The 23,373-nt window shown below is 38.1% G+C and overlaps 1 protein-coding gene and 1 long non-coding RNA gene across 2 annotated transcripts in view; one reads left to right on the forward strand and one right to left on the reverse strand.

Moving 5' to 3' along the window:
* PIGK (phosphatidylinositol glycan anchor biosynthesis class K) overlaps positions 1-23,373 on the reverse strand; it is a 183,863-nt gene that overhangs the window by 115,967 nt on the left and 44,523 nt on the right. The gene's annotated exons all lie outside the window — the stretch shown is intronic.
* Positions 47-23,113, forward strand: LOC108587562. Its single transcript, XR_001906259.3, has 3 exons — positions 47-198; positions 1,399-1,526; positions 21,223-23,113. It is a non-coding gene; the product is annotated as an uncharacterized LOC108587562 (long non-coding RNA).

The following is a 23,373-nucleotide window of genomic DNA, read 5'->3' on the forward strand; positions in this document are numbered from 1 at the left end:
AGTAGCCCAGCGGGTTTTTGCGACGCCATCCGCGCCTCTTCGAGGCGGCCTCTGGACCGGCTTTAGGACTCCGCGCTTTTGCGGAGCTCGAGAGTCCGGAGCGGCTGGGACAAGGTAGACCCAGGATATCGACCTTAACTGCGTTTTCAGTTTGGAGGTTGTAAAATAGGTATAACGTTTAAGAAAAAAATTTGAAAGGTGAGCGGAGGAAAAACCCATGACTCCTTAAGCTTTAAAAGTTATTTCTCTATTCCCTTATTTCTTTTTTTTTTTTTTTTTTTTTGGGCAGAGTGCTGCCAATTCTTTGAAAATATGAAGCTGGATGTGGTAGGAAGAACAAGGATTCTGGCACAAAAAGATGATAAATTGGATAAACTATAAATGGAAAATGTGGGTGGGCGCTGCAATTCAGAGGCTTGGGGTCTCTTACATGGTGAAAGGATGAACATGGGAAACTAGTTAAGTTTTTGTTTCTTGAGTATCTTCCGTAATTATAGAACTAAAGCCTATCTGGAAGAGACACAGCTTGTGTATATGTATGGTCCACCACTCTCTTTGTTATGTGCATTCAGTTTTAAGTTCTGCATTTCATCGAGTATGACAAACGTTTCCATGCTGCTTCATAATCCTCACAATTTTAACATTTAATGGTGAGATAAAATTCCATCCATTATTGATGCCTCAGCCAAAGTAATTGTCCCTCTACTGCACAATGCGAAGTTTTTAAGTTTTACTATGAAAATAATATTGTAAAGAGTATCTTTTGTGCTTTGGCTTTTTAAATCTGCTGAATTACTTTGTTCGTATAATTTTCCTGAAATAGGAATCTGGGGTCAAAATATTCAAAAACATTTTAATAACTATAAATGATGTTGCTTTCCAAAATGAACAAACTTACAGCGCTATCAGAATATGCAACCTAACACCAAATCATACCATTTTTTTCCTTTAAATTCTTTGGTATGAAATGTTACCCCTAGGTTACTATATTTGTAATTCTTTGGTTACTATCAAGATCTGATGTTTTTCTTGTGTTTCTAAACTATCTCTGTGTCCTCTGATGTAAATTCTTTGTTTACACATTTATGTTTTGCATATGAATTTGAATAATATATTTATAAATAAGTAACATTAGCCGTTGCCATATTTTATGCTATTGCTTTTCCCATTCTCTTGTCTCTCTTTTCCTTTTGTTTCTTTTGCTATTGCACTTTATGAGAGGTTTCATGCTATGTAGTCAAATTTAGGTTTTCCATTATGTGAATCCTAGAAAGTGAATATACTGCCAGAATATCTTCCATTTATTCATTAATTCAACAGATATCTGTTGGATGCTGATGATTATTAAACAAAGTAGCAAAGATGAGAAGCCATTTGCTCATTCTGCTCTTTTGCCAGCAATGTTTCACAAAGCCCCTGACTCATTGACTGTTAGCAGACTTGTGGAAGAATGCCTTGAAGACCATGAGCAGGATAGGGAACAGGTTCTCACATCTCTTGCCTGAATCACTGAATTTTTACAAAAGGTAAGTTCAGTGATCCTAGCCTTTGCCTGTTCCTGTACATAAGATAATGTCTGACAGGATTAATGATTATGCCTCAAATTCATGACCAGATGTAACTTCATACCCATACTTTGATGAGACTTTACTTGTATTAACCCATTTTCATACTGCTATGAAGAAATACCCAAGACTGCGTAATTTATAAAGAAAAAGGCTTAATGGACTCACAGTTCCACATGTCTCACAATCATGGCAGAAGACACAATCTACCTCACAATCATGGTAGAAGATGAAGGAGGAGCAAAGGCACATCTTACATGGCAGCAGGCAAGAGAGCATGTGCAGAGGAACTACCCTGTATAAAACCATCAGAGGCCAGGCACAGTGGCTCATACCTGTAATCCTAGCACTTTGGGAGGCCAAGGCAGGCGGATCATCTGAGGTCAGGCATTCAAGACCAGCCTGGCAAACATGGTGAAACCCCATATTTTAAAATTAGCTGGGTGTGGGGGCGCATGCCTTGTAATACCAGCTACTAGGGAGGCTGGGACAGGAGAATCACTTGAATCTGGGAGGTGGAGGTTGCAGTGAGCCAAGAGCATGCTACTGCACTCCAGCCTGGGCAACAGAGCCAGACTTTGTCTCCAAAAAAAAAGAAATGAAATAAAAAATAAATAAATAAATAAATAAATCCATCAGAGCTCGTGAGGACTCACTACCATGACAACAGCTGAGGGTAAACAGCCCCTTAATTAAATTACTTACCACCAGGTCCCTCCCTTGATACTCGGGGATTATGGAAGCTACAATTCAAGATGAGATTTGGGGAGGGATGTAGCCAAACCATATCATTCCACCCCGGCCCCTCCAAAATCTCATGTCCTCACATTTCAAAACCAATCATGCCTTACCAACAGTCCCCCAAAGTCTTAACTCATGTCAGCATTAACTCTAAAGTCTACAGTCCAAAGTCTCCTCTGAGACAAGGCAAGTCCCTTCTGCCTATGAGCTTGTAAAATCATAAGCAAGTTAGTTACTTCCTAATTACCACGGGGGTACAAGCATTGGGTAAATACACCCATTCCAATTGGGAGAAATAGGCCAAAACGCAGGGACTATAGGGCCCATGCAAGTCCAAAATCCAGCAGGGCAGTCAAATCTTAAAGCTCCAAAATGAACTCTTTTAACTCCATGTCTCACATCCAGTTCACATTGATACAAGAGGTAGGTTGCCATGGTCTTGGGCAGCTCTGCCCCTGTGGCTTTGCAAGATACAGCCTCTTTCCCAGCTACTTTAATAGGCTGACATTGAGTGTCTCTGGCTTTCCCAGGCACACGCTGCAAGCTGTTGGTGGATCTACCATCCTGGGGTCTGGAGGATTGTGGCCCTCTTCTCACAGCTCCACTAGGCACTGCCCCCGTGGGGACTCTGTGTGGGAGATCCCACCCGACATTTCCCTTCTGCATTGTCTTAGCAGAGGTCCTGCATGAGGGCCCTGCCTCTGCAGCTCACCTCTGCCTGAACATCCCGGTGTTTCCATACATCCTCTGAAGTCTAGGCAGGGTTCCCAAACCTCAATTCTTGACTTTTGTGCACCCACAGGCCCAATACCACGTGTGAGCAGCCTGAGACTGCACAAAGCAGCAAGGCCCTGGGCCCAGCCCACAAAACCCATTTTTCCTCCTTGGCCTCCTGGCTTGTGATGGGAGGCACTTCCAGGAAGACCTCTTACATGCCCTGGAGACATTTTTCCCATTGTCGTGGTGATTAACATTTGGCTTCTTGTGACTTTTGCAAATTTCTGCAGCAGGCTTGAATTTCTCCCCACCAAATGGGTTTTTCTTTTCTAACATGTCATCAGGCTGCAAGTTTTCCTTTTATGCTCTGCTTCCTCTTGAACACTTTGCCACTTAGAAATTTCTTCCTTCAGGTACCCTAAACCATCTCTCTAAAATTCAAAGTTCCACAGATATGTAGGTCAGGGGCAAAATGCCACCAGTCTCTTTGCTAAAGTATAACAAGAATGACCTTTACTCCATTTCCCAACAAGTTCCTCATCTCCATCTGAGACCACCTCAGCCTGGACTTCTTTGTCCATATCACTATTAGCATTTTGGTCAAAGCCACTCAACAAGTCTCCATGAAGTTCCAAGCTTTCCTGCATCTTTCTGTCTTCTGAGCCCTCCAAGTCTCTAGGAAGTTCCAGAGTTTCCCACATTTTCCTGTTTTCTTCTGAGCCCTCCAAACTGTTCCAACCTCTGCCTGTTACCCAGTTCCAAAGTTACTTCAACATTTTCTGTTAACCTTATAGCAGGACCCCACTACCTCAGTACCAATTTACTGTATTAGTCCATTTTCATACCGCTATGAAGAAATACCCAAGACTGGGTAATTTATAAAGAAAAAGAGGTTTAATGGACTCACAGTTCCACTTGGCTAGGGAGTCCTCACAATCGTGGCAGAAGCAAAGGAGGAGCAAAGGCACATCTTACATGGCAGGAGGCAAGAGAGCATGTGTGGAAGAACTGCCCTTTATGAAACCATCAGATTTCATGAGATTTATTCACTATCTTGAGACTAACGGGAAAAACCTGCCCCCATGATTAAATTACCTCCCACCAGGTCCTACCATTGACACACTGGGATTATGGGAGCTACAATTCAAGATGAGATTTGAGTGGGGACACAGCCAAACCATATCATTAATATAATTTCTGAGCACATTTAATGTAACTTCTTAACACATGCAGAGCAGCCACCACCTATGTTTAAGCTATGGGGTGAAATAATGCTTTGGAGCAATATAACAAACTCTCTGAAAGATTCCCCCAGGTTGCAATACTCAGTCAGACTTCTGAATAAAATTAACTTTAATTATTTAAAAGCCTGTTTTTTTCTTTAGTTGACATAACATACCAGGATATTGTAGCTGGAAATATGTAGGAGGTTCTTGCTCTCACAAACCTTACATTCCAGTAAGGAAAGCAGACAATAAGAAAAAAGAAAAATGAACACAATAAATTCTCATGATGATACAAATAAGGTAAGATGACAGAAACTGCAGGGAGAGGGAGACACTACTTCAGTGGGGTGGTCAGTGAACACCTCTCTGCAAAGGTGGTGTGAAATCTGAGACCTGAATGATGAGAAAGAACTAGCAATGCAAACATCTGAGGGCTGCACATTTCAAATATTTATTTTTTACTAGTTTTATTTTGTATTAATTTTATGTTTAACTGTAATTATCTGGAATGTATTTTGGTACAGGAGTCCCCCTTATCCGAGGGGGATATGTACCAAGCCCCCCCAGTGGATACCTGAAATCACAGATAGCACTGAACCCTATATGTACTATGTTTTTTCCTACATATATGTATCTATGATAAAGTTTAATTTATAAATTAGGCATAGTAATAGATTTACAAAAATAATTAAAAAATTGAACAGTTATAACACTATACTGTATAAATCTTACGTGAATGTGATCTCTCTCTCTCAAAATACGCTGTACTTACCTATTGCCAGACCACAGTTGACCATGGCTAACTGAAATCATGGAAAGCAAAACCACAAATAGGGAGGACTACTGCATATGCTATAAGATAATGTGTGAATTGTCTATTGCTCCCTAACAAACCACCCAAAACTTTGTGATGTGTCCAAGCCCAAGGATGCAAGGGTTCCAAGGTTCCAGGTCCCAAGGATACCAGGAAACAGGATTCCCGGGAGGCCATTGCTATAATGATCTACCACTGTTTTTACCAAAACTGGTATTTGTATTTGGCTGTTCTCCCATTGCTGTAAAGAAATACCTGAGAATGGCTAACTTATAAAGAAAAGAGGTTTAATTGGCTCATGGTTCCATAGACTGTACAGGAAGCATGATGCTAGCATCTTCTCAGCTTCTGGGGAAGCCTCAGAAAAGTTACAATCATGGTGGAGGGCAAAGTGGGAGCCAGCACGTCACATGGCCAGAGCAGTGAGAGACAGGGGAGGTGATGCACACTTTTTAAATGGCCAGATGTCAGGAGAACTCAGTGTCCTGAGGACAGTACCAAGGGAGATTGTGCTAAACCATTCATGAGTAATCCACACATCCACCCCCATGATCCGATCACCTCCCACAAGGCCCCACCTCCAACACTGGGGATCACAACCCCACACGAGATTTGGGTGGGGACACAGATTCCGTATGAGTATTGTTATTCAAAAAATTTTGTACATGGTCCTTACCTTTCCCATTTCCTTGTGATACTCCCTTATTAAATTGTTAGAAGAAATAGAATATTTCAGCTGGGTGCAGCCTGTAATCCCAGCACTTGGGAAGGCTGAAGCAGGTGGATCCCATGAGACCAGGAGTTCTGAGACCAACCTGGCCAACATGGCGAAACCCCATCTCTACTAAAACTACAAAAATTAGCTGGGTGTGGTAGTGCATGCCTGAAATCCCAGCTACTTGGGAGGCTGAGGCATGAGAAGTGTTTGAACCTGGGAGGCAGAGGTTGCAGGGAGCCAAGATCACACCACTGCACTCCAACCTGCACAACAGAGCTAAACTGTCTCAAAAGAAAAAAAGCAGTATTAGTATTTCTAGGTATTCTGTTCCTTCTACACATCTATTTTGAGGCCAGTGCCATGTTGTTTTAATTATTGTTGCTTTTAATCTGTCCTAATATTTAGCCATTAGGGCTAACCATTTCACTGTATTTCATTGTTCACAAAATTATTTGATTTCACCTGAAAATTTTCTAACCAAATTTTACACAAATTTGTTCAAGTTAAAAGAAATGCTACTTGGATTTTTAGTGGGATTATACAAAATCTATTAATAAGTTTAATAGAAACTGACATCTTTATATTTACTCTTCTCATCTGAGAACATGGAGACCTATTTATTTGAGATATTTTAAAAAATTATTTTTGGCCAGGTGCAGTGGCTCATGCCTGTAATCCCAGCACTTTGGGAGGTCGAGGTGGGCAGATTGCCTGAGGTCAGGAGTTTGAGACCAGGCTGGCCAACGTGGTGAAACCCCATCTCTACTAAAAATACAGAAACTTAGCTGGGCGTGGTGGTGTGCACCCATAGTCCCAGCTACTCAGGAGGCTGAGGCAGGAGAATTGCTTGAATCCGGGAGACAGAGGTTGCAGTGAGCCAACATCGCGCCACTGCACTCCAGTCTGGCAAGAGAATGAGACCCCATCTCAAAAATATATATATATTTTCAATAAAACTTTAAGCCACAGAAATCTATGATTAAACTATTACCTAAGTATTTTTAACATTTGTTAAAACACTTTATGTATTTTTTATTTGGTAGGAAATATATAAAAATTATATATGTGCATAATATCTATAATATTCATTATACATTCAAATTAGTTATTGCCAATACACAGATCATATTTTATGTCCAACTGTTCTTTCATTGTTTTAATAAGAATTATTTTAATAATGAAAATTACTTAAAAACTTTTGTTCGACAGACTGGACTTTTCTAGTTCTGCAATATCTGTCAATTATCTTTTTGTCTCTTTATAGTATTATTTCTTTTTCACAGCTTGTTATGGCTCAATATTTATAAAGTTGATAGCAAGTAGCTTTTCTTATTTTGTTTTTGTTTTAAAATTAAAGTTTTAGCACCTTTTCATTAAGTTTATCATTAGTTATTGGATTAGAATATTCATTAACCTGTTAAAGAAGTAGATTTGTATTCCTCTTTGTTCATTTGTTTTTTTCATTTAACTGCTGATTTTCAAGTATAAGATAGAGGCAGCTTCCTACCTAAATGAAGGACATGAGCAGTTGTAAACACCATTCAATATTGGAAATAATTCCTTTTATCTGTGAATATATGAGATAGTATTGTTTATAATTTGTATGGTTAGAATTGTTAACCATAGTCTGTGTTTGAACTAGAATTCAATTTAGTTATTCATTAATTTATTATTGAGATGTTCATTAAATGAGTTAAGACAATTTGGCAACTAATACCAAATATGAGTATTCGATTGATCAAAATTACATACACACACACACACACACACACACAGGCACACATATATATATTTCTGGCTTCTCTAATAAAAGTTTTATAACTGACCCTCACAGTAAGTCATGCCACAAAGCCTATCCATGCTTTTTTTACTGTTGTTCTTCAATTGAATGACAACTTAAGATTGACCCTACTGAATCTAAGATCACAATTATATCACTCTTTATTCTTGCCCCCTCCTCTTACCTATATCCCTTCCATATCTTCTTTTTACTTCTCTTTTTCCCTCTGCTTCCTTGTGCACCAAGAACACAATTGTGTTACTCATTCACTCAATGAATATTTATTAAGCACTATGTACCAGGTATTGTGCTAGGCACCAGCAATACAAGAGAGAGCAAAAATTGAACAAATTCCTGACCTTACAGAGCTCACACACAGTCCAGGGGAGCCAGACATGAATAATAGAAGCATGTATACAAACGTAAAAGTCTAATAGGAGAGTTCCTAGTGGGGGATCCAACCATTTAAGAAAAATCAGAGTAAGTTTATCTGAGGAAATGGACTGAGCTGAAATTAATGAGTTAATGAGGCAGATATGGATAAGAGGGAAGAGCTTTCAAGGCAGAGGAAACAGCCCTTCCAAAGATGTGTGGCAGAACAGAGCTTGGCGTATTAGAGGAACTTCTAGAATTGCACTGGTCTTGCAGTTCAGAGAACAAAGGGGAGAGTGCTAAATTGCTAAGGGGAGAGGTTGAATTGCTAAGCAGGTGCCACCTCTCTCCATGGACTTGTGGGTCAGGTTAGATTTTGGTCTGTATCCTAAGGGCAAAAGAAAGCATCACAGTGGGAAAGATTATGCTGCTTCCAATGAGGAAAACTGGGAAATGCTGTAGGTACAGCATTTGAAAGGCCATTGCCAGAGTCCAGGCAATGGTAGCTTAGACCAGAGTGTTAAGAGTGGAGATGAAAAGTGAAGGGAACTAATAGGGATTTTAGAATTACAACTCAAAGAACATGATGATAGATTGTATTTGGGAAGTAAGAGAGAGGACAATTTCAAGGACGACTTTTAAATATCTGGCTTGTACAACTGAATGCATGGCAGTGCCATTTTTTAAAACATAGGAACCACAGGAAGTGGAGGAGGTTTAGGATTTACATACAAGTGAAGTGTGCTTTAAATATTTATCCAGAGCAATTTGAAAGGAAAACTTACATAAACCTATTATAAATACTTGTGTGACTACTAAATAAATGTTGTTACAAAATAAAATGAGTGGAAAAGATACATTTAATCAGGATAAGAATATAGACCCTGAGAGGGATTTTATAATGTATTTTATACTATATAGTTCAATTGCTACAGGCAAGTCTGTTTGCTACAAAAGTCTGTGCCAAAACTATTTTATGGAAGCGTTTCATATCTAACAGTCAAAATGTTTTTTGCGGCTGGGCATGGTGGCACACGCCTATATAATCCCAGCAGGGTGAAAGGTCAAAGTGGGTGGATCACTTGAGGTCAGGAGTTCGAGACCAGCCTAGCCAACATGATGAAACCCCATCTCTACTAAAAACACAAAAATTAGCCAGGCGTGGTAGCCGGTGCCTGTAATCAGAATTACTTGAACCTGGGAGGCAGAAGCTGCAGTGAGCCGAAATCGTGCCACTGCAATCCAGCCTGGGTAACAGAGTAAAATGCCATCTCAAAAGAAAAAAAGTTTTCAGAGCAAGGTAAAGTTCAATAAAAGGAAGTTAAATATGTAATAAAATACAAATAGAAAAAAGTAATTAAAGCCAAAGGGCTTTCATTCTAGTGTATTTATACCATTTCCTTGTATCTATATGTATTTCCTATTATGATCTTGATATTGCACCACCTTAAATTCCTTCTCAGTTTTGCCTGAAATACTTTTCTTCCCTCCTTCCAGTGAGCCATTTAACAATAGTTTGTTATTCTGCTATAATCCATTTCCATCTCATGACCTTCTCATTAACTTCAGCCTAAGCCATAATAACATTGCTTCAATACAAGAATAGAGCAACTGCCCTTCAGTGTCTCATTTTTTGAAATCCTGTGCTATTATAAAATGCCATAATGACCCGGATATAAAGTCATGTCAAATACTTTAGCAATGTAAAACTTGCTGTCTCATTAAGAGTATAGTTCTCCATTGTTAAACAAGAAACCACTGGCTCTATTGGCATAAAGCCAATCAATAGAGAGTTTAGTTCTACATGAGGCTGAGAATTTTCTACAAGTGCAATTAATTTTATTCAGTTGCTTTTTATTCAATTATACATTGATTTTGTTCATTAAGCATCTTGTGACACTCTGAAATCCCAGGGACATTTAGTAGATATTTTAATCATACCACATATTATAAAGTATGGGACATCCTGAAAGATCTCTCTTAGGAAGATATTAGAATAATGGAAAGGGTAGGGAGGAATGTGTGTGTTTTATAGAAAATTGTAGAAATGTACCATGGTAGGCAAAACAATGGCTTCCTAAAGATGTCTATGTCCTAATCCCTAGAACTTGTGAATATGTTACCTTATATAACAAAAGGGACTTTGCAAATGTATTAAAGTAAGGATACTGGGATAAGGAGATAATAATGAATTATCTGGATAGGCCCAGTGTAATCACAGGGGTTCTGATAAGAGGAGGGCAAGGGGGTCAGAGAAGAGAAAGAGTTGTGAAGACCAAACCAGTGGTCACAGTGATGAAGGACCAGCAGTGAAGGCATGTCTGTTGCTTCTAGAGGCTGGAGAAGACAAAAAACTAATTTTCCCCTAGAGCCTGCAGAAGAAACATGGCTCTACCAACCCATTTTGGACTTCAGACCTACAGAGGTGCCAGATAATACATTTGCTTTATTTTAAGCCGCTAAATATGTGGTTACTTATTATGGCAGCACTAGGAAACTAATACAGGCACCTCAGCTGTTAGCCATGGTTACCCCACTGGAGGTTTGGAAATGAAGATAAGAGTTGAAGAGGACTTTTATTCTCCATTCTTCATGTTATTTGAACTTTTATCATGGATTTATGTTGGTTTTATTATGGATCTATATTGCTTCTTAAATAAAAATAAGAGTAAAACTAGCTAATGTTTAGTGAAAAGATAGTGTAGAAAATTATATAGAAAATTTTCCAACCATGAAAAAATAGAAAAATATAAGAAGGAAACTTACTAAAATGTTATCCACTTGTTTTTCCTGAGTATTAAGAGTGTGCATGTTCTATTTTCATTTATCCTCTGAGTCACTCAAGTTATTCATTAAGTATCTACTCTGTGTTAAAGAATGTGCTAGGAACTGAGAATGCAGTGGGGAATAAGAGAGACACAATCTCTGCCCTCATGGAACAAGGCAGATTAAACAGATGATCAGACAAATTATTAATTAATTATATTGTAATAAGTTCAACCTAGGCAAAATACTAGCTGAAATCATCATGCACTAGGGCAATATAACATAGTCAGGGAATGCTTTCCTAAGGAATTTCAGCTTGGAATTTAATGAGAACTTTCCAGTCAGAGACAGGAAATAAAATTCTTTACAAAGAGGACGTACCCCCTTTTTATCAGGAGGAAAATGAACATTTTAAATGTTTTTTTAAAAGAAATAACTAACATTTCTCCATCCTTTTATATCTGGTAACAGCAGCTGCTCAGTGCTGGAAATGGTCTGCTCTTTCTGCTTGATTTAGCCAAATTCAGTTTAATGATCAGATTTTTTTTTCCTCTTGTTCAAACACTTCAGGCAAATGAAATATTTAAGTGAATAAATTGAGGCCACTACACAAAAAAGTAAAATAATAATGGTTAAATATCTTCCTTATCCAGAGCTCACATTATTAAACTATTAGATCTAATACCTTTTGATCGTCAATCTATCAAAAAAAGCTTGTGATAGGCCCTTATTAATATTGACTGACTTTGACAGAAATAAGACCCAGTGTATTTGCCAGTTGAAGTTCTGTTTTTGTCCAGCCAAAGCTAAGAAACACAAATGAAGAAGCAAAGTACAAGAATTATTTTGAAATCAACACAAAATTAGTATCACTAATTGAATTTTTCTCAAAAGAATTTCATAGATGAAATCTGTATCACTGGGTACTAAAAAGCAAGAATTTCAAATTTCTCAATTTTAGGATCTTCTCTTATAATTTCCAGATGAGTAGTAATTTTCCAGACGATGGTTTGGGATTACTTTCAGCACAAGAGCAGGGAGAATAACATCCCTGTAATGAATAGGCACTAATGATTTCATAGTTAATGATTAACATCTCTAGAGGAAAAAAAAAAAACAAAATAAAAATAGAGAGGCTATTAATAAATGTCTTGCCACCAAAAATCACTATGTGAATGTTAACAATGTTATTTAATTGTGCCTTTTTGTTTGTTGTTTGCTTGCTTTCCAAAGAGAGCACCCTCTTCAATAAATAATTGTTTAACAAGGTTTTAGAGCCATAATAAAACTATATATGAAGTCCTACTGGAATTTGGATAAATTGTTCATTCTAGTTAACATAGCTAACTTTTTTCTTTATTTCTATAATGGAAACTAACATTAGCCCTATCACATAGGATTGTTAAAAAGATTAAATGAAATAATAAATGTGAAAGTGTTCAGTACAGTGTCTGGCCTATGGTAAATTCTCAAGGAAAGCTATGCCACTTTTTTTTTAGTATTGCTGTAATTATTATTAGGAGTCAGGAAGACTTCGCTGGGGAGGCAACATTAGAACTGGATCTTCAGGAAAGGAAAGATTAAGAAGGAGTAAGGGGCCTGTTTGGAAGAGGCAAGGGGCATTTGAGACAGATGTACAGAATCAGAGAAAGGCATGTTGTGAGCTTTTGAGGAAGGATGAGCAACCCAAGTAACTGAAACAGAGAGCATGGGCTTGAATAATAGCAAATGGTACTAGTCTGTGAAGAAACATGTACTCTCTGCCAGAGTGCTAAACTTCTTCTTGTGAATAGTGCACAGCTATTAATTAAAGCAGCCTGAAATGGTGGCATGAGCCTGTAATTCCAGATACTCAACAGACTGAGCAGGGAGAATCTCTTGAGCCCAGAGTTTGAGACCAGCCTGGGCAACATAGCGAGACCCTGTCTCAAAAAGAAAAAAAATTAGGCAGCAAAGTAACATGATCAAATGTATATTTTAGGAAGACAGCAATAAAGAAACTAGAAACAGTTAGACCATGATAATAGTTCATGTGAGAAAAGTAATAACTAACACATAATGTTTATTATGTGCCTATGTTAATTGTTTATCATGTATTTATGTGCATTAATTCTTGTAACAGCTTTATAAAGCAGATGTTATTATTTTTGTCATTTTACATATGTACAACTGGGGTATACAGTTTTTATGTAATTTGCCTCAGGTTCCATGCCCAGTAGATATTGAAGCTAGGATTCAAACTCAAGTAGTCTTACTCTTGAATTTGCACACTTAATGAATATCCTTCACTGCTTCTCAAGTAATAAGAGTCAGGCTAGAGGGCTGGCAGGGTGGCCTGCACCTGCATACCAGCTGGTCAGGAGGGTTAGTCAGGAGGATTGCTTGAGCCTAAGGGTTTGAGGCTGCAGGGAGCTATGATGGAGCCACTGCATCCAGCCTGAGCAACAGAGCAAGACCCTGTCGCTAAAACAAAATTTTTTAAGCTACTTTAAAAAATAGGCTAAAGAAAAAAAAGTAAGAACAGAAAGGGAAGTTGTGTTCAACAGAATTGACTAGCTTGTTTTTTAATGCCATGAAGACTTATTGGGTTCCTATCACCTGGCAAGCACCTGCAGCCACAACAATGAAAAAACAATTTTAAAAAAGCAGCTACAACAATGCAACAATGAAAAAACAATTAAAAAGCAATGAAAAGGCCTATTCTTATAAAGTCTGTTTGCCAACGAAGGAGCAGACAATATGTGGGGCGGAGGCACATTGAAGGGAGGAAAGGTAAAATTTTACCTCTCTCCTCTTAGGACTTTTTGGCTAGGGCTGAGAATTAAATTGACATAAAAGAAATGAGTATAAAAAGACATAAAAGAGAAAAGCATATAAATTTATTTAATACAAGTTTTATGTGGCACAGTAGACTTCATAAGAAAATGAAGACCTAAAGACCCAGTTAGAATCGAACACTTATGTACGGAATTGGACAAAGAGTAGTAAATTATGAGACTGATGAGGCAAAGGGGCTTGGACTAGGGTAGTTAACTGGGTAGAGAAGTGACTAGGAAGATAAGGGTTAGTTTAACCAGATTTGTTTGTACAGAATTCTCCCCCTGTCAACTTCCTATTACTGAAAATAAGAATAGAACTTTCTTTCCGGTGCAGGAGGATTTTTCCATATGGGGGTTTTATCTTCAACTTTCAGAAAGAAAAGGGGAGGATTAGAGCACCTTTCTTGCAGCCACTGTTGTTCTTTTTCTAAAGTGCCTTTATATCAAAAATAATCCTTATGCCAAAGTGGTGTATTTGCATATGGCATATTCTGCCATCCTTCATTTCCCTCCTTTGAACCTTCCCCAAGAAGTTTCATAATTCAGAAGCTGAGTTGATAGATTGCAACCTTATCTTACTGAAAATCTCTTACTCCTGGAGAACAAGTCAGTTCCATTAAACAAACAGTTGTGTTTCACTTTAGGAGACAATGTTGCAGATGGGTTCCTACCAAAGTTAGGCCTCTATATGGTCCGAGCAATCAGGCATTTCTCTAGAAACAAACAAACAAACAAACAAAAGATCTGTTTATGAGTCCAGAGTGTAGCCAGTCAAGAAGATTTCTAGATACTGAGCTCGAAGCATCTTGTTTTGCTATCTGAATGTCTCTGGTGATGTCATCAGGTGTTATGGGTGAACTTTATGAGTAGCCCACACAGAAATAGGCATGAAGCTTGTTTATAGATGAGCTTTTGTGGTGATTTCTATGAAGTTTATATCAAGTCATCCAGCTTCAGCTTGCAAGGTTTTGGGAAAGGGGCAGATTTATTTTTTGTGATTTCAAGTCAGAAAGGTGGGAGAAAATTGGAAATGTTAGTTTGGAGAGTCATAGCCAGATATTGGAGGAAACTAGAAGAATTCAGGATACAGTCCAGTTTGCAGAAAGATAACAAAACCTCAAAGACAATGAACAAGTCTAGAATTGAATTGCTATAGTTTTCTATAGTGCACATAATTTTTCTCTCTATAGTCACCTTCATGTTTACCAAACCTAATCACATTAAGACTAATTTGTTTGTAAAATAAGTCTAGTCTCATTAAATTTGGCCTGATTATTTAAATAAGCAAAGCAAGAATAGTGACTGGTCATATAGACACTTTTTAAATCTGCTTTGCTGGAACTTTTAATAAGGAATCTCTGATTAGACTTTTAAAAGCCTCTCCATTCTGGACTCAGTGGTGCACGCCTGTAGTCCCAGTTCCTCAGGAGGCTGACGCAGGAGGATTGTTTGAGCCCAGGAGTTCAAGACTAGCCTGGGAAACATAGCAAGACCTCATCTCTAAAAAAATTACAATAAATATATATACATAAATATTTAAACATAGAATTAAAAAATAAAATAAAGGCTGGGCACAGTGGCTCATACCTGTAATCCCAGCACTTTGGGAGGCCGAGGCGGGTGGATCACCTGAGGTCGGGAGTTCAAGACCAGCCTGACCAACATGGAGACACCCCGTCTCTACTAAAAATACAAAATTAGCTGGGCGTGGTGCACATACCTATAATCCCAGCTACTCAGGAGGCTGGGGCAGGAGAATCGCTTGAACCTGGGAGGCAGAGGTTGCAGTGAGCTGAGATTGTGCCATTGCACTCCAGCCTGGGCAACAAGAGTGAAATTCCATCTAAAAATAAATAAATAAAATAAAATAAAATAAAAATAAAAGCCTCTTCAAGCTAGAAAGCTAAGCTAGAGACTATGCATTAGACTTCACCTAACTATAGACTTAGGTGAATTCCTCATTTCTCAAGCCTCTCAAAATACTGTGAGCCTCCTGGGCCTTCCAGGAAGTGACATTCCTTACTCACCTGTAAGGCTGGGATCCTTTGAAGCCAGATACTAGTCTTTTTTTTTCCTAAGTGGCTTTATTGGGTTCATAAAATCAACCTTAGTTCATTAAAACTGTCTGGTTATATCTGATCCTATGCACATAATTCTCCAATATGACATTCTAGTCAAAGCCTTGGTAATATAACCAATGTTTCCAATTATATCACGTTACAAAGAAAACCTATTCTTATTGAACTTATATAAATAACTACATTGTCATGAAAATAATACTCAATAAGAGTTTCTGAATTTTGGAGGGATCAGGTAGGGAATAGATAAATGCTTCAAATCTGTTTCCAAAGTATACTTTACTAGATTGCTGCAAGCTGTAACTAGCTTAAACAAAAAACAGAAAAAGTGTTCTTTAAATCTAGAAAACAAAATACTAAAGCATTAATATAATGGTTTAATAATAAAGTCATAAAATAATAATCATCCTCATCAGTTTATTTACTCCCATTAATTACTTTTTGTTCTGCTTAATCCTGGGTTAGAAGTTTTATGAATCAATCAGTTTATCCATTAGATTTTTAGAAATTCTTACCAAGCTCAGTGGTATGATCTTAACGTTATCAGAAGCTTGCACTTGTCAGAGTCTTTTCCATGAACCTCTTTAAAGATAAAGCAATTTTGTCTGTAGTTGATTTCAGGAAAACATCAGAGTAAAACAACTATCTGTGAATGACAAATGCTTTTAAATGGCCATGGTCAAAAATCTCATGAGAGATCATTACAATACAGTTGATAAGAAAATTTGGTTATTTCTGTGGCATGCAACATTTTCAGATAATAACTAGAATTATGACTGATGACATTATACCAGGACATATCAGATTTCTAGAAATTTTATACAATTTCTTTAATACTTATATTAATAATATATATTCATACAAATAACACATAACCCTAATTATTTTAATATTCTCTTTCAGAAAGATAAAAAACAAATCTTCTGAGATTTTCCAGGGGCCCACTGGAAAATCCCAAAGTTACTTTGAGGTCAAAAGCACTTTATTTAGAATTTGATCCTGGGAGTTCAAATGTTGTCAAAAACGTCAAAAGGTTTAAAACTCTTGATAAAACAGGATCGCAGATCACTTTGAAACAATATTCAGTTATCTATTGTATTAGTCTGTCTGTGTTGCTACAGAGGAATACCTGAGACTGGGTAATTTATAAAGAAAAGAGGTTTATTTTAGCTCGTGGTTCTTCAGCCTGTACAGGAAGCAGAGTGTTGGCATCTCCTTCTGGTGAGCGCCTCAGGAAGCTTGCAGAAAGTGAAAGGGGAGCCAACATATTACATCATAAGAGAGGGAGCAAGAGAGTTGGTGAGGAAGGGGCTGGGCTTTTTAAAGAACCAGCTCTTGCATGAACTCATTACCACTCATTACCACAGGGAGGGGACCAAGCCATTTATGAGGGATCTGCCCTGGTGACCAAACACCTCCCGCTAGACCCCACCTCCAACATCAGGTGTCACCTTTCTTTCTTTCTTTCTCTCTTTCTTTCTTCCTCTCTTTCTCCCCTTCTCTCCTCTCTTCCTTCTCTTCCTTTCTTCTTTCTTTCTTTCTTTCCTTCTTTCTTTCTTTCTTTTCTCTGAGACAGGTTCTCACTCTGTTGCCCAAGCTGAAGTGCAGTGACACCATCTCGACTCACTGCAACCTTTGTCTCCCAGGTTCAAGCAATTCTCCCACCTCAGTCTCCCAAGTAGCTGGAACCACAGGCACATGCCACCATGTCCAGCTATTTTTTTTATTTTCTGGTAGAGATGGGGTTTCACCATGTTGGCCAGGCTCGAGGGGGGTCACATTTCAACATGAGATTTGGATGGGACAGATTTCCAAACCATATCATCTATTTAACCATAGTGACAAAGATTTCAAAGACAAATACACAAAGTTGCATACTTGTAAAAATAAAAACTTTGCTCTTGTAATGTCTTTTTTGTTGTTGAGACAAGGTCTCACTGTTGCCCAGGCTGGAGTGAAATGGTGCAATCATAGCTCACTGTAACTGTGAACTCCTGGGCTCAAGCAATCTTCCCACCTTAGCCTCCTGAGAAGCTGAGATTACAGGTGTGCACTATCATGCCCAGCTAATTTTTCATTTTTTGGTAGAGACCAAGTCTTTCTATGTTGTCCAAGCTAGCCTCAAACGCCTGGCATCAGGCATTCCTCCCACCTCAGCCTCCTAAATTAGCACCGAGATTATAGGTATGATTCACCATGCATGGCCTTCTTTCAAAATCTGTTAATATTTTGTTTTCTTAAGTAATCAAGGACCTGTTAAAGACAACAAGGAGCATGAAAAATTATTTTGATAATTTGATGATTTGACAGGTAATGAAAACTCTTGTACAAACATCAAGAAAACTTTGTTATTTTAACAGAGAAAAGACCTAACTCTAGTTTGCTCACTTGCTTGCTTGCTCTTGGCTCGCTCTCTGCCTCTCTCTTTTTTTTTTTTTTTTTTTTTTTTTTTTTTTTTGAGACGGAGTCTCGCTCTGTCACCCAGGCTGGAGTGCAGTGGCCGGATCTCAGCTCACTGCAAGCTCCGCCTCCCGGGTTCACGCCATTCTCCTGCCTCAGCCTCCCGAGTAGCTGGGACTACAGGCGCCTGCGACCTCGCCCGGCTAAGTTTTTGTATTTTTAGTAGAGACGAGGTTTCACTGTGTTAGCCAGGATGGTCTCGATCTCCTGACCTCGTGATCCGCCCGTCTCGGCCTCCCAAAGTGCTGGGATTACAGGCTTGAGCCACCGCGCCCGGCCTCTCTGCCTCTCTCTTTTCCCAACTTTCTATATTCACTTAATTTTTGTCTTTTATTCTTCTCTTTTTAAAATTACAAAACAATCTTAAATAACCTCTAAACTAGGACAAAATTTTTCTCCTTTTCTCTCAACAAAATTCATCTTTTTATGCCTCATAACTTTTCTTGCCAAAAACACATCCTACTTTCATTACATTCTTTGCATACAGTTTTGTTTCTTATTATTTCTAGTAGTTTTATGACATATTTTTGTTTGAATTTTAACCTTAATAACCCTAATTCCCAGTGACAACTAGAAATAAGCAATTGTGAACTTTGTGTTGTGTACTAACATTCTGTCATGGATTAGGCAAGTTGTGAACAAACCATTTTATAATTTCTGGAGGCATAGGCCTCCTTCATAGCATACTTTTTTTAATGTAACAAGAAGAACACATTACTAACAGGTCCAAATATCTTTTGTCTTTGTATCAATTAAGAAGCTCAAGTAGATGAACTTATATTCAGTAATTAATGTTTTGGTATTTCATCTTATTTGTAAATGATCTAAATATTCAATTAATATTTATCATTTAACTTAACTGAGTATAACTTTAAGATTTCAAATTTCCGGAAAGATTTTGGAAACTGTATTTAAGCAGATACATTTTTATAAAACATAATCATTCTTGTAAAGTTTATTTGTAAACTCTCATCCTATTTACATGTATTTAATTGACTTATTCTTTAAAATTAGGTTTCGATTACTCATGAAAATTCCATGAGACATTAGACAAAGCTAGTCCTTATTTTAAGCTGTTTTTCTTATTGGCAGTTTTTATAACCTGTTAGGCAATCATCAAACATCATTGAAGCAAAGCACCAGAAAATTTAAACATATAGCTTTTTTCCCCTTTACCATCATGCTAGACATACATTAAGAAATTTACTTTTACTATATGTTTTATTTTTAAGTTGAATTTATAATCTTAAAAACTTAAATGTCAAACAGAGATAATGTGGCTTGTTTGACTAGTAACCCCAGGTAGAAAAAAAATGTATATTTGAATTATATTTAACATTGATAACCTGAAGACATGCCTGTTTTTATTAAACCAACAAACTTGAGCTAGCTTTACTTACCAAAAATGATCCCAGCTCGTATGAGCTTGGAAAACATGTGAGTTAGTGTCTATATTTCTCTCTATATAAGCATTTATGTTTTTTTCTTTAAGACAATTAAATAGAGCTCTTTTACAAGTTACTTTTGGCAATACCATCCAGAGGTAGATAAAATATTATATATATCAGCAATCACAGTCATACATAAAAACATGACCCAGATGCAAACAGAGATATTATAGCTTTCATTCTAAAATTTTAGCCGTGAATCAGGTATAATAACACAGAACTCACTAGTTTATCACAGTTTATAGAAGAAAAGTTGGTTCCAAACTGTGTTTCAGGCAGATGGAAAAAGTTAAGTTTACCTGCTCAGATAGAGATGACTTTTTAAAAATATTTATGGAGAAGACTTTTAAGATTTTTTATTTGCTCTTCATAGGTGATCTCATGGAGGCTATGAACTAGATTGGGGGAAAGGAAGTGTTCCTCATGGTTTGGAGTTGTTTGGTTTTTAAGCCACTTTTTTTTTTTTTTTTAGTTCCAGCTGGGCTAGGCATAGAAATTGTTTTAGTTAACTCGTCAGATGTTTACATTGTGAAGACATAGTAAGGTTTACATCTCCAAGGGACTGAGAAAAGATGTGGGTTTTCTCCAAGAAAGAGTTTTGGAATATATTTGCCTATTATTAGGCATATAGGGTAATTTTTTCTTTTTGTTAAATATTTATATTACTTTGAGTGTAATGAGGTGCTTCTTAGTGTTTCAAGACAGAGAGTGAATTGGTGTTGAGAAATGGGGAATTGTTGAGGAGCAGTTGAGTATTATTTCAGAATGAGTGACCAAGAAGATGATGCTGTTTTTATCACAGATGGTGAATACAAATTGGGTTGTGGGGGCTAATAGTGAATTCAGCCTCGAACATTTAGAGTTTGAATTACTTACTTAACCTCCAAGCTAAAACCATTGGTCTAGACTGAGCTTACTAGTAAAAGAGTCAAGGGCAAGCATCAATATTTGTAAGTCATAAGCATAAGTGATGATTCCATAAAGGGAGCGCCTGCAGATCAGGGCTTAGGCAGAGAAACATCAAAAGCCAATGTGAGGCCAGGCAAGGTGGCTCACGCCTGTAATCCCAGCACTTTGGGAGGCCGAGATGGGCAGATTGCCTGAGGTCAGGAGTTTGAAACCAGACTGGTCAACATGGTGAAACCCATTTCTACTAAAAATACAAAAATTAGCCAGGCGTGGTGGTGGGCGCCTATAATCCCAGCTACTCGGGAGGCTGAGCCAGGAGAATTGCTTGAACTCGGGAGGTGGAGGTTGCAGTAAGCTGAAATCGTGCCACTGCACTCATACTCCAGCCTGGGTGATAGAATGAAACTCAGTCTCAAAAAAAAAAAAAAAAAGCCAACCTGAAAGGAAGCAATCAGTGAGGCAGAAGAACCAAAAGGGAGGTAGGTGCTGAAGAAAACCGAGTAAGAAAAAAATTGCAAGGAGAGAAAGGGTAAAGAGAGTACATGCAACAAGTATCAGGAAAGCAGAGGCCTAGGGAATCAGGGCTAGATTTGAGGATTCCAATGTCATTGTTATCTTTGCAATTAAAAATCATTCCTCATTTTCCACAGAAACTGATGCAGAGCCTCATCAGTTTAATTTCTGCAACAACCAGTACAATTACTTACATGCAACTGGTATAGATAGATAGCTTTATATTTTATGTTTCTCTTTTATGATTATAATGAATCCTTGTTTTACTTCCTGTTATTATTTTGTGTTTCCAATAGAGAGGTTCAATTAAGAGGTTGAAAAGCTTCAGGAAGAAATTTAAGCTGAATTGAAATGAGGGAGTAACATCAGCAAGATGATGAAAATGGAAGATCCCCTACTATCACTCCCTGCAAAAAATACAACTAGAAACTACTTAAAGATGAGAACGCAACCCTGAGTTCACCACAATTCAAGGGAGAATTGAAGAAACCTCCGGGGCCCTCAGAAATGAGAGAAGCTGTGACAGGTAAGAAAAATGGCCATTTCAGACATCACAGCCCCCTCCATCAAGCTGGCATAATGCCACTCATAGAGAATTTTCCTAGACTCGTGGTTTCTGAGGTAAGAAGAGGGAGTTGGAAGTGGACATAGAAGTGGACATACGATCTCCCCACCAGTCTCGGAATCTTCTCAGGAAGCCCTATTGCCCCATCCTATGGGAACAATGGGAGTGCCAGAGGGCTGAATTACATGGGATGAACTGAGACAAAGAGTGGGACACTGATCATAGCAACTGGCATGTGGATCTTGGCAGTTACTCTTCACTCCAGTATGGACACCACATTGAAGAGACTGGCTGGCACTATAGTGCTTTTGTGGACACAGTCTGTGAGAAGGCCTGAATCCCTGGCCAGATTTCAACAAAGACTAGGTGTTCCCATGGAGCCTCCACTGGACCAGAAACAACTAGAAACATTGGGACTCAGTTCCAGTGACTGCTTAAGTCTTCCACAAACTGGGAGACAGTGGCAGGGCAGCAATATAGCTCCAGGGCATTGTTAACTTAGTGCTCACTATAAGTCTTCCCCAGACTGGGAAACAGTGACAGGACGAAAGTTAGTTCCAGTGCAGTGATTTAGTTCTGGTACTCACTATAAATTCTCCCTACCCCAGAAAATAAATAAATTAATAATAATAATAATAATATCAGCAGTTAAGTTCTGATACTAAGTAATAAAGGTCTAACACCAAAGAACACACCTGCAAGAACTGGAAGAGGTAGCTATCTCCTGAAATGTGCAGGTATTAAGGCAAAGCCACAAGAACTGTAAAAACTCAGAGAAATATGACCTTACCAAAAGAAATCAACAAAGCTCCCGCAATGGAGCCAGAAGAAGTGAAGATCTAGGAAATGTTAAATAGACAATTCAAAATAACCCTCTTAAATTTAGAGAATCACAAGAAAATATGGATAGAAAAATAAAATAAAATTTGGAAAGTGACCCAGTAACAAAATGAGATATTTGACAAAGAAATAAAAGAAATAAGAAATGAAACAAACAAATCCTTTATTTCTAGGATTTCTCTGTTTCTAGAAACCCTAGAAATAAAGGACACAATAACTAAACTGAAAAACTCATTAGAAAGTTTTAACAGCAGACTTGAATAGAGAAAAGAATTAGTAAGTTTGAAGACAGCACATATGAAATTACCTAATCAGAGGAGAAAAAAAGACAAAAGAATTTGAAAGTGTAAAGAGGAACTTTTTAAGAATTATGGCACATGATCAAGCAAACTAACCTCTGCATAGTAGGAATTCCCAAAGGAGGCAAGAGAGAAAAAGGCCTAGAAGACATATTTAACAAAACAATGGTGAAAATTTCCCAAAGATGGAGAAAGAGAACACCATTCAGATACAGAAATCTCAGAGGTCATCAGTCAAATTAAACCCAAAGAGGTAATCCCTAAGGCATATCATAATCAAATTGGCAAAAAATCAGAGACAAAAAATACTCACTGCAGCAAAAGAAAAGAAAAATATTACATTAAACAAAGCACCAATACAGCTTTCACTGGATTTCACAGCAGAAATCCTACAGGCCAGGTAAGAATGGGATGCTTGAAAGTGCTGAAAGAAAAAAAAACTGCCAACCAAGAATAATGTGTCCAGCAAAGCTATTAAAACAAGAAGAGAGGGCGGAGCAAGATGGCCAAATAGGGAATAGCCAGTCTCCCACTCTGAAGGCCGATGCACACAGAAGACCGGGTGATTTCTGCATTTTCAACTGGTACTGGGTTCATCTCACTGGGAGTGCCAGACGATCGGTGCTGGTCAGCTGCTGCAGCCCAACCAGCCAGAGTTGAAGCAGGGCTGCAGGCATCGGGCCACCTGGAAGCAAGGGGAAGGGAATCCTTTCCTAGCCAGGAACTGGAGACACACAACACCT

This window comes from Papio anubis, chromosome 1 (assembly GCF_008728515.1).
Source record: "Papio anubis isolate 15944 chromosome 1, Panubis1.0, whole genome shotgun sequence".
Lineage (NCBI taxonomy): Eukaryota > Metazoa > Chordata > Mammalia > Primates > Cercopithecidae > Papio > Papio anubis.